Below are 9,955 nucleotides of genomic sequence, written 5' to 3'. Positions count from 1 at the left end.
AAAATAAAAGAATAGTTTCCTCAGTTGGTACCAGAAGAGGGAAGTCAAAAAGATTCTGAATGTGAGAAAGATTTGAGGGTGATGGGAATGCAAGCTGGTGCAGCCACTCTGGAAAACAGTATGGAGGTTCCTCAAAAAACTAAAAATAGAACTACCCTATGACCCAGCAATTGCACTACTAGGTATTTATCCAAGGGATACAGGTGTGCTGTGTCGAAAGGACACATGCACCCCAATGTTTATAGCAGCACTATCCACAATAGCCAAAGTATGGAAAGAGCCCAAATGTCCATTGATGGATGAATGGATAAAGAAGACGTGGTGTATACACACACACACACACACACACACACACACACACACACACACACACAATGGAGTATTACTCGGCAATCAAAAAGAATGAAATCTTGCCATTTGCAACTACGTGGATGGAACTGGAGGGTATTATGCTAAGTGAAATTAGTCAGAGAAAGACAAATATCATATGACTTCATTCATATGAGGACATAGGAGACAAAACAGATGAACATAAGGGAAGGAAAACAAAAGTAATATAAAAACAGGGAGGGGGACAAAGCATAAGAGACTCATAAATATAGAGAACAGACAGAGGGTTACTGGAGGGGTTGTGGGAGGGGGGATGGGCTAAATGGGGAAGGGGTAATAAGGAATCCACTCCCGAAATCATTGTTGCACTATATGCTAACTAACTTGGATGTAAATTTAAAAAATAATAAAATAAAATAAAAAAAGATTTGAGGGTGAGTGCCGGCTTTGAAGATAGAGAAGAGCACGGGAGGAAGAATGTGTGTGGCCTCTAGGAACAGAGAATGGTTCTCGGCTGACAGCCAGGAGGAAATCGGGCACCTCAGTGCTCCAGTCACAAGGAACTGGGTTCTGCCAGCAATCTGAATGAGCTTGGAAGCAGATTCTTCCCCAGAGCCTTCAGATAAGAGTCTAGCCTGATACCTTGACTTCTGCCTGGTGGGATCCTAAGCAGAGAACCCACCAAACCCACCCAGACTCCTGAACTACAGAACTGTGAGCTAACAGACGAGATGTAGTCCTAACCCCCTAAGTTTGTGGAAATTTGCTGCACAGCAGTAGAAAACTGATACATCCCTTTGGTTTTCGCATCTCTAAATAAAGGTAACAATTTCTGGCTAAGTCCTAGGATCACTCAGAAGGCAAATATTAATAAGATTTAATTACTATGGTTTAAGTTCAATCAGAAAAGAAATAGATTCAATTATTTTCAAGATGGTATGATTTTTAAATTAATTATAACACCCACTGAGGTTCAATCCGGGACAGTTAGACTTAATCCTAGTTAGGTTTGCTTTCTCATATTCATTGCAATTGCAGAACAGGACTAACTTTATGTCATAGGGGCTTAAAACATGGAATTGTTGCAGGATATGATTTAACCTGCAGTTTTTTCATTTCACATGTCCTGAATTTATAGGTATTTTACTGGATATCCCACCTGTCAAATAGAAAGATTTTTTTTTTTTCCTTAGCTATATTTCCTTCTCTGAAAAACTTGGCCTTTATTTTGGCAAATACGTTGAAATTCATTAAACTGTATTCTGAAATTGAAAAAATTATGAGAGAAGAAGAATAAGATGATCATCCCTGTTTTAATAAAATTGATCATGGAGAGAAGAGAAAACCAAAAAGTGGGGCAAGAACATTCTGACCACATAATCATTCCCTGGGTAAACAGAGATATGAATGGTGCTGAGCCTGCTGACCCAGATTTCTCCTCTTCAGAATGGTGGATAACCGTGGAGTTCTCTCATGAGCACAACCCCAAGACCAGATGTAGTTTAAACAAAGTGATCTGGGGAAGATAGGAGGAAGGAAATGAAAAGTAAGGGAGAGGTTGTATACAAGGTGAGAACGTTCCATTTTAGTGAGTAGACTTTATATACAGGATGGGAAGTATAGCTTGGTAGTTAAAAGCAATTTGACCATAGGCAAATTACTTAAATTCCCTGAGCCTCAGTTTCCCCATGTCTAAGTAAGGATAGTTTTTCAATGTTCTCAGCACAGGACCTACCTAGGACACGGAGTCCTCAGTAAATGATGGCCGCATTAGGGTCGTGCAGTCTCATCCTTCCGCTCTTGTTCAAGAATCCTGGATAATCATCGCTATTCTAATGGATGCTAATAGCCCCACTGGCTAGTCCAGAGCATCATGTTCAAAGCAAAAGGCCTGATGTCTGGGCCAGAAGTCTAACACAAACACTCCCTTAGGAGAGGGAGGGACAGAGAGAGTGGGTCTGGCTATGAAGAGCTGATTCCTCAGGCGAGGGCAGGTTACTTAATAGATCCACAGAAGGAAGGACCTGTAGGCAAATATTCACAAATAAAAATCTCTTTCTAAAACAATCCAATTTTCTGGCCCAATCAGTTGACAATAATTTGGCCATTGAAAATCATATTTTTCCAACATGGTCCATTTTCTTGGCTTTCCTAAGTCATTAATTATGACCATGTTTTCCCAAATGTGGAAATTCCCCTTGCGCAGATGCCTCTGCTGGCCAACCCTCCTTTCCTGAGAAGTCTCCACAGCACAAAAATATTTTTGTTTTCCCCAATTGCCCACAGGGAAAATTTCCTCACTCTTTATTTCCCTCCTCCCTTAAAGCCCTCTGGCAATTTCCAGGAATCCGAGTAAACCAGAATCAGTTAGATCACTGGAGTGCCTTTTGGATATTCTACTTCTAAAATGGCAAAAGAGAATCCTGAACTTTAAATTTAGCATTATTAAACCAATCTTAAGAGTTTCTCTTAATAACCAAAGGCAATGCTACTGAAATCAAAATACCTCCCACTCCTGCCCAAGAATATGGCTCTGGGATTTGGGAGCTTAAATTATAAACAGAGGTGGCCAAAGTGATTATCCTTGTATCTGGATCAAATGCTATTATGTGAAATATGCTTCATACACATTAAAGCCCTATACAAATGTAGGCCTTTGGCCAAGCGGGTATATACTCTGAATAGGAAGTGATTATTCAAATCGTAAAAATTTGTTAGAATTGACTCTGATTACCTTATTCATCTTCTGGATTTACAAAGTGCTCTGTGCAGGGCTGACAATAGTATAGGTACTTACTCCAGAGATATTTTGTTCTTTCCAGAACATTCATCAAGAAGCATTCCCATGCCAGAAACTAGATTTACTTGGTGGGGAGGGAGTCGTAGAGTGGTGAATCAGATTGGATCTCTGCCTTCAAGGTCTTTAAAATCTAGTAAAGAAGGTATGACTTCTTTACTTACTCTCTTCTTTACTTACATACTCTCAATGGTTCTCAGCCAGGGGCAATTTTGTTTCCCGCACCCCACCTCAGGGAGATTTGGCAGTATCTGGAGACATTTTCTTAAAAATATATTTTACTTATTTTTTAAAATAGGCTCCGCACCCAATGTGGGGCTCGAACTCAAGACCCCAAGATCAAAGAGTTGCATGCCTTACCGACTGAGCCAGCTAGGCACCCCATGGAGACATTTTTGATTATCCAAACTAGAAGTGGGGGTATTGCTGTCCTCTCATGAAAGGAAGCAAAAGATACCTTTTGCCAATGCACAAGGCAGCCCTCACAACAAAGGACTACTTCGTCTGAAATGTCATCAGTGCCAAAATTGAGAAACCCTTAACTAGCTATAGTACCTGGAACAAAGGGCTTGTTGGTTGACTGATTGGTGTTGATCTACATGGCAAATGACCTTCACCCCAAGACCTCAGTCATTTTGAATTTGTGCCTGTGCCTAACCCATTACAGCTGTTAGAAATCTTTTGAATAAATGAGTAAATTTAGACAGGGACTGAATAAAGCATGAGATAAAGTGTCATAGGCAAAATGAGTGATAATTCAGAGTGAATTGCTAAGTCAAGAGGACAAAAATTTTCTAGCATGATGCCAAGCATATAGTAACTGCTCAGTGAATGTGAACTGAACATATTTAGATAGCCTCGCCCCACTCATTTGCTTAAAGCTTACAGTGCACAATATTGAAGAATCTTAACGTTAAAGCAGTCCTGGCAGTAGCCTTCTTGGAAATACTTCACTATAGACTGCTTGAGTGGCATATTGAACCACAAAGGGATACAACTATGAATTTTTGATAACATTATAGCATTCAAAATTTTCACTAATTCAAATTGGTCCTTTCTCTAATGTGCCTAATTAGTGAATGTTAATGAAGTGTGATATTTCAAACATCCAAAAACTGAGGTGGCCACTTAATGAATTTAGGGAAGGAGGAAGAAGTATTTTGAAGTGTGGTCTCAACTTCTTTACATAGAATGTGGGTTCTGCTGTTTCTGTACAATAAAAGTAAAAATAAGTAGCAGAGGCATGGGCGTCCCAACTATTGCTTGATATGCATGAAACGCCAACAATAACAGAATGGTTAAGTGCCACTCTCAGTTAAGAATCAAGTAAAATGAAACTATATCTTTAAATTAGAATATGTCCAGGGCACCTGGATGGCTCAGTTGGTTAAGCATCTGACTTCAGCTCGGGTCACATGGTTCGTGGGTTCGAGCCCCACGCTGGACTCTGTGCTGACAGCTCTCGAAGCCTGGAGCTTGCTTCGAATTCTGTGTCTGCCTCTCTCTCTCTGCCCCTCCCCTGCACTCTTTGTCTCTCTCTCTCTCTCTCTCTCAAAAATAAACATTAAAAATTTTTTAAGTAAATTAGACTATGTAGAAAAATGTGATTTAATTTACTAAATTTATTTACACTTTTTTTTCCCAGAAAAAATGATCAGGTGGTCTAATGTTCTAGTGTTTACAAGATAAACAGAGCTACTATTGCATGGAAAATCTGTACTTTGATTAAGCAATTACCTTCAATTGTGATTATGTAGGTTACCAAGGAAATATTGGCTTTCTTCTTTCACCTATTCGACCTGCATTTTCTCAATGTAAGTTGGTGAGTAAGTCAGGAAATGGCATCTAATTTTGTATTAACATTAGTCAAATGTAAGTAGGAGGAGAGAGCTACCATTAAAATTTTAAATGGAAATAACGGGGATAATCTGCCATTTGGGTAATCAATGTTCCCTGAATTTAACACAGATAATGGAGACCACAATGTCTCCGATTTTTGCAACATAAAGGAGCAAAATTTTCTTCAAGTCTGAAAATTCCCAGTTAAGTCTTTGTCTAAAAGTGACTTTAATGAGATATGTTTAGGAGTGGGGGAGGGGGAGTTTTACTCTACTTTGTATGAAAAAAACAAATAAATAAAAATTATTTCACCTATGCAAGAGAAGGAATCTTATGGGGTAAGTTTACTAATGAACGAATGAAATTAAAAAATGACACATTTTTAAAAACATCAAAGGCTAGAAAATTAAAAGAATAAATCTTGGATCAGGGAAATATTTAGTATGCTCAGAAGAAGAGGCATAACCAGTAAAAATAGATCTTGATCTGACATATAATAACTGGCATAGCACTGGGATTGGTCAATCAAAATAGATGCCCAATTAAGCAGCATGTACAGTTGGCCATAAACAACATTTGGAATGGCCAAATTAATATGTGCCAGCTAAACATAAACCCTGGTTATTTTATATGACATGAGACTCAGTATGACATTGATTTCTAAACTGGAAAACATTATGGAAACATATATATATATGTATATATATATATATATATATATACATATATATATATGTATATATATATATATATATTTTTTTTTTTTTGAGAGAGAAAGGGAGTGCAAACAGGGGAGGGGCAGAGGGAGAGGGAGAGAGAGAATCTTAAGTAGGCTCCATGCCCAGTGCCGAGCATGCCGCAGGGTCCATCTCACAACTGTGAGATTATGACCTGAGCTGAAATCAAGATTTGTACACCTAACCAGTTGAGCCATCCAGACTCCCTGAAACATATCTTATTGTAATGTAATATATTTTATTTTATTTTTTATTCAAAATTTTTAATTATTTATTTTGAGAGAGGCAGAGATAGTGTGAGTGGGGGAGGGGCAGAGAGAGAGGGAGACAGAATCCCAAGCAGGCTCTACAATGTCAGTGCCGAGTCCGATGCTGGCCTCGAACCCATGAAACTGAGATCATGACCTGAGCCAAAACCAAGAGTCAGACGGTAACCGACTGAGCCACCCAGGCGCCCCTGCAAATTTATTTTTAATGTTTATTTATTTTTGAGACAGAGAGATGGGGGGAGCAGAGAGAGGGAGACACAGAATCCAAAGCAGGCTCCAGACTCTGAGATGTAAGCACAGAGCCTGACTCAGGGCTTGAACCCACGAACCTTGAGGTCATGACCTGAGCCAAAGTTGGACACTCAACTGACTGAGCCCCCCAGACACCCCTATAATATGTTTTAGATGCAGGTAAATCAAGAGTCAGATCATGGATATGTAGACAAAAATAAAAATATCTGCTAATTTCTATTGAACTCATATATTTATAGTTGTTTATGGACTAAGGATTCATCCTGCCTTTACATCCTTTCATTACTTTTCAGATGAAGTAGACATTGTTATAAAAACTTAGGTTTGGAGTCTCTTTAGACCATCATCAGTAAGACCACCCTTCATTGCCTGAGTGCAAATCTCTTTGAAAATTCTAAAATATCCCTTTTTTCCATGTCTGGAATGATATTCCCATAAAATCTGTGATGGTGATTTTTAGTTGGTAGGATATGAAGTGAGTATTTTTTGTTTTCTTCCTTACATTCTTCTGTGTTGTTTGAATTTTTTAAATAGCTTTTTTACAATTCATTCAAATAATAATCAGTTTTAAAACCTCTCTGTTCTATTTATTTAGCCAAAATTGTAGTTCACAGTCTTTCTTCTATTAGCTAATTGATTTTTTGAATTTGCTCCCCAAACTCAACACTACTTTCATTTTTTAGGACCAAATTTTTAGTTAATAATTTTTAAAGTGTTATTTATTTATTTATTTATTTATTTATTAGACTTCAAACCTAATAAAGCCCAGCATGAAGCCCAACATGTGGCTTGAACGACCCTGAGATCAAAACCTGAGCTGAGATCAACAGTCAGGCGCTTAACCAACTGAGCCACCTAGGTGCCCCCAAAGTTTTTATTTTAATTCCAGTTGGTTAATATACAGTATTATTATATTAATTTCAGGTGTACAATATAGTGATTCAACCATTCCATACATCACCCAGTGCTCATCAAGACAAGTGTCCTCCTTAGTCCCCATCACCTATTTAACCCATCTCTCCACACCTCCCTTGTGGTCACAATCAGTTTGTTCTCTATAGTTACGAGTCTGTTTCTTGGTTTGTCTTTCTTCTTTTTTTTTTTTTTTTTCTGTTTGCTCGTTTGTTTTATTTCTTAAATTCCACATGAGCAAAATCATATGGTATTTATCTTTGACTGACTTATTTCGCCTAGCATTACATTCTCTAGCTCCATCCATGTCATTGAAAAAAAGATTTCATTCTTTTTTTATGGCTGAATAATACTGTTGTTGATATATATATCTCCCATCTTCTTTATCCATTCGTCAATCGATGGACACATGGGCTGTTTCCATACTTTGGCTATTGTAAATAATACTGCTATAAACATGGGGAGGGTCATGTATCTCTCTGAATTAGTATTTTTGTATTCTTTGGGTAAATACTGCTTTCATTTTAAACTCATCTTGAAAGAATCTCCTGCAGAGCCAGTGTGAAACGGCAGGAACTGCTTCCACATGGCACACTATCTTTGAAAGATTTTCTTTTGTTATTTTTATTCTTTGTGTTGTCACATCTAGTTATTTGATAATACTGCTAAACACTTCAATTTCCTTTGAAAGGAATACTACCGTATGTATGATTTAGGTAACTTGGGAACACATTGCTCAACTTAGATGGTATTTGTAAGTGTTGGAAAGATCCCTGGATAAAACAATCTCAGAAATTTTCCTTTGTCGTACAGGTGTCAGAGTGACAAAGGGGTGTGGATTCAGGAGAGACTGTGGTATTGAGGCTTACTAATTCTTTACACAATCTTCCTTCCTTCCTTGACTCTAATGGGGTGATGGACACCATGAACTAATAAAATCTCCAAAGTGTCTTTAAGCCAAATAGTTCAGTCTCTTCACATTTCTCATGGATCTTAAAGGGTTATATTTACTTGAGGCTGGGGGATCCTGGATCAGTAACAGAAATTCAAAAATAGTTGATTTTTTTTTAATGGTAGCAGGATAGGAATAACTTCTTTTCCCTCCTTTTTTTGCATTGTGGTGTAATGCTGTTTGTGCTCTATCTACCCATCTATCGGTATATAAGTGAAAAAAGTAGGACATTTTTCATCATTGGAAAATTTTGAGGTCAGGATGACTATCAGGTATGCTTTAGAAAAGACATGCATTTAAAGAGAACTTGACTAACATGACCTCTCAAATTCCTTTCATCTTTAAATTCCGTGCTTTGAAGTTTACCTTCCAATCTTATGGTGGTGATGCTCCACATTGGAAGTATAGGTGTCTTCTGGCCACCTTCCTCACTATGCCTTGAACCTGCAGCTTCTGTGAGGGTGGCAGCTCTGGTAAACAGGAAATGGAGCGTGGGAGAGTATTCCTAGGAGAGCTGGAGCTGTCCAGCAGTGGAAGGAACTGCCCACACACTAAGTTCCAACCAGAGACTGATGGATGGCAGGTTGGGACAGGACTTCAAGTAGGCTAGTCTTTTTTTTTTTAATTTTTTTAATTTTTTTATTTTTTATTTTATTTTATTTTTTTAACGTTTATTTACTTTTGAGACAGAGAGAGACAGAGCATGAACGGGGGAGGGTCAGAGAGAGGGAGACACAGAATCTGAAACAGGCTCCAGGCTCTGAGCTGTCAGCACAGAGCCCGACGCGGGGCTTGAACTCACAGACCGTGAGATCATGACCTGAGCCGAAGTCGGCCGCTTAACCGACTGAGCCACCCAGGTGCCCCTCTTTTTTTTTTTTAAATACTTTTATTTATTTTTTTAAAGTTTATTTATTTATTTTAAGAGAGAGAGAGAGAAAGAGAGAGAGAGAGAGAGAGAGAGAGAGAGAGAGAGAGAGAGAGAGACCATGAGCAGGGAAGGGCAGAGAGAGATGGAGGAAGAGAGAATCCTAAGCAGGCTCCACACTGTTAGTGCAGAGTGGGGCTTGAACCAGCAGATTACAAGATTATGACCTGAGCCGAAACGAAGAGTCCGACGCTCAATGGACTGACTACCCAGGTGCCCCAGGTAGGCTACTCTTGACCACCAAAGGGGTGTGCATGTAGCACATATGTATGTAGAAGTTCTGTACATGCTTACTCATCCCAAGGAGATCTTTCTTGCTTTCTATATTCTTTTTCATTTAAAATGGGATCAAAAATCTTTTAAATTCTGTTGGAAGAAAAGAAAGTACAAGAGACAGAAGGGTTGAAGAGGACAGAACGCAAAAATAGGACTACTACATTGTACCAGTCTTTCAGTTTGTTAATTTCAAGCTATTTAGACACACACACATTATATAAACATACTCTATCAAAAGAGGGTTCAAGTCTATAGCAGCTTCATTACTTATAATTTGCAATCATAAATACTGTTGTTGTACACACCATTTGAACAAAAATCAGTATGTTGAGTATTAGCTTACAAAGGCTTCCCAGAATATATAGCTAAAAAAAATTAAAAATAAAGTTAATTTGGCCTTAAAAGGTTTCTCAGTCTTTCCCTTTTCAAGTGGCAGATGCTTTCACTTTGATGAATGCCCACTTGATTGAGGTGCTGAGGCACGATGCAAAAAATCTTTAAGCATGTTTATAGTTGTTTTTGTGGGTTTTTTAAATAAATGGCTGGATACCTAGCCCTTTTCTTTTTTCTTACATTTTCTTCTGAAAGGAAGAATCAATGTTCCCGCAGACATCCTAGATTTGAGAAGAAAGAACTTTGGGGAAACATCTCATCCAGCTCCCA

General features: G+C 38.4%; 1 protein-coding gene across 1 annotated transcript in view; it reads right to left on the bottom strand.

Annotated features, from left to right (window-relative positions):
• The window catches only part of MKLN1 (muskelin 1), a 378,358-nt gene that overhangs the window by 298,174 nt on the left and 70,229 nt on the right, over positions 1-9,955 (bottom strand). The gene's annotated exons all lie outside the window — the stretch shown is intronic.

This window comes from Felis catus, chromosome A2, assembly GCF_018350175.1.
Source record: "Felis catus isolate Fca126 chromosome A2, F.catus_Fca126_mat1.0, whole genome shotgun sequence".
Taxonomy (NCBI): domain Eukaryota; kingdom Metazoa; phylum Chordata; class Mammalia; order Carnivora; family Felidae; genus Felis; species Felis catus.
This window is presented reverse-complemented; position numbering and strand designations above follow the sequence as displayed.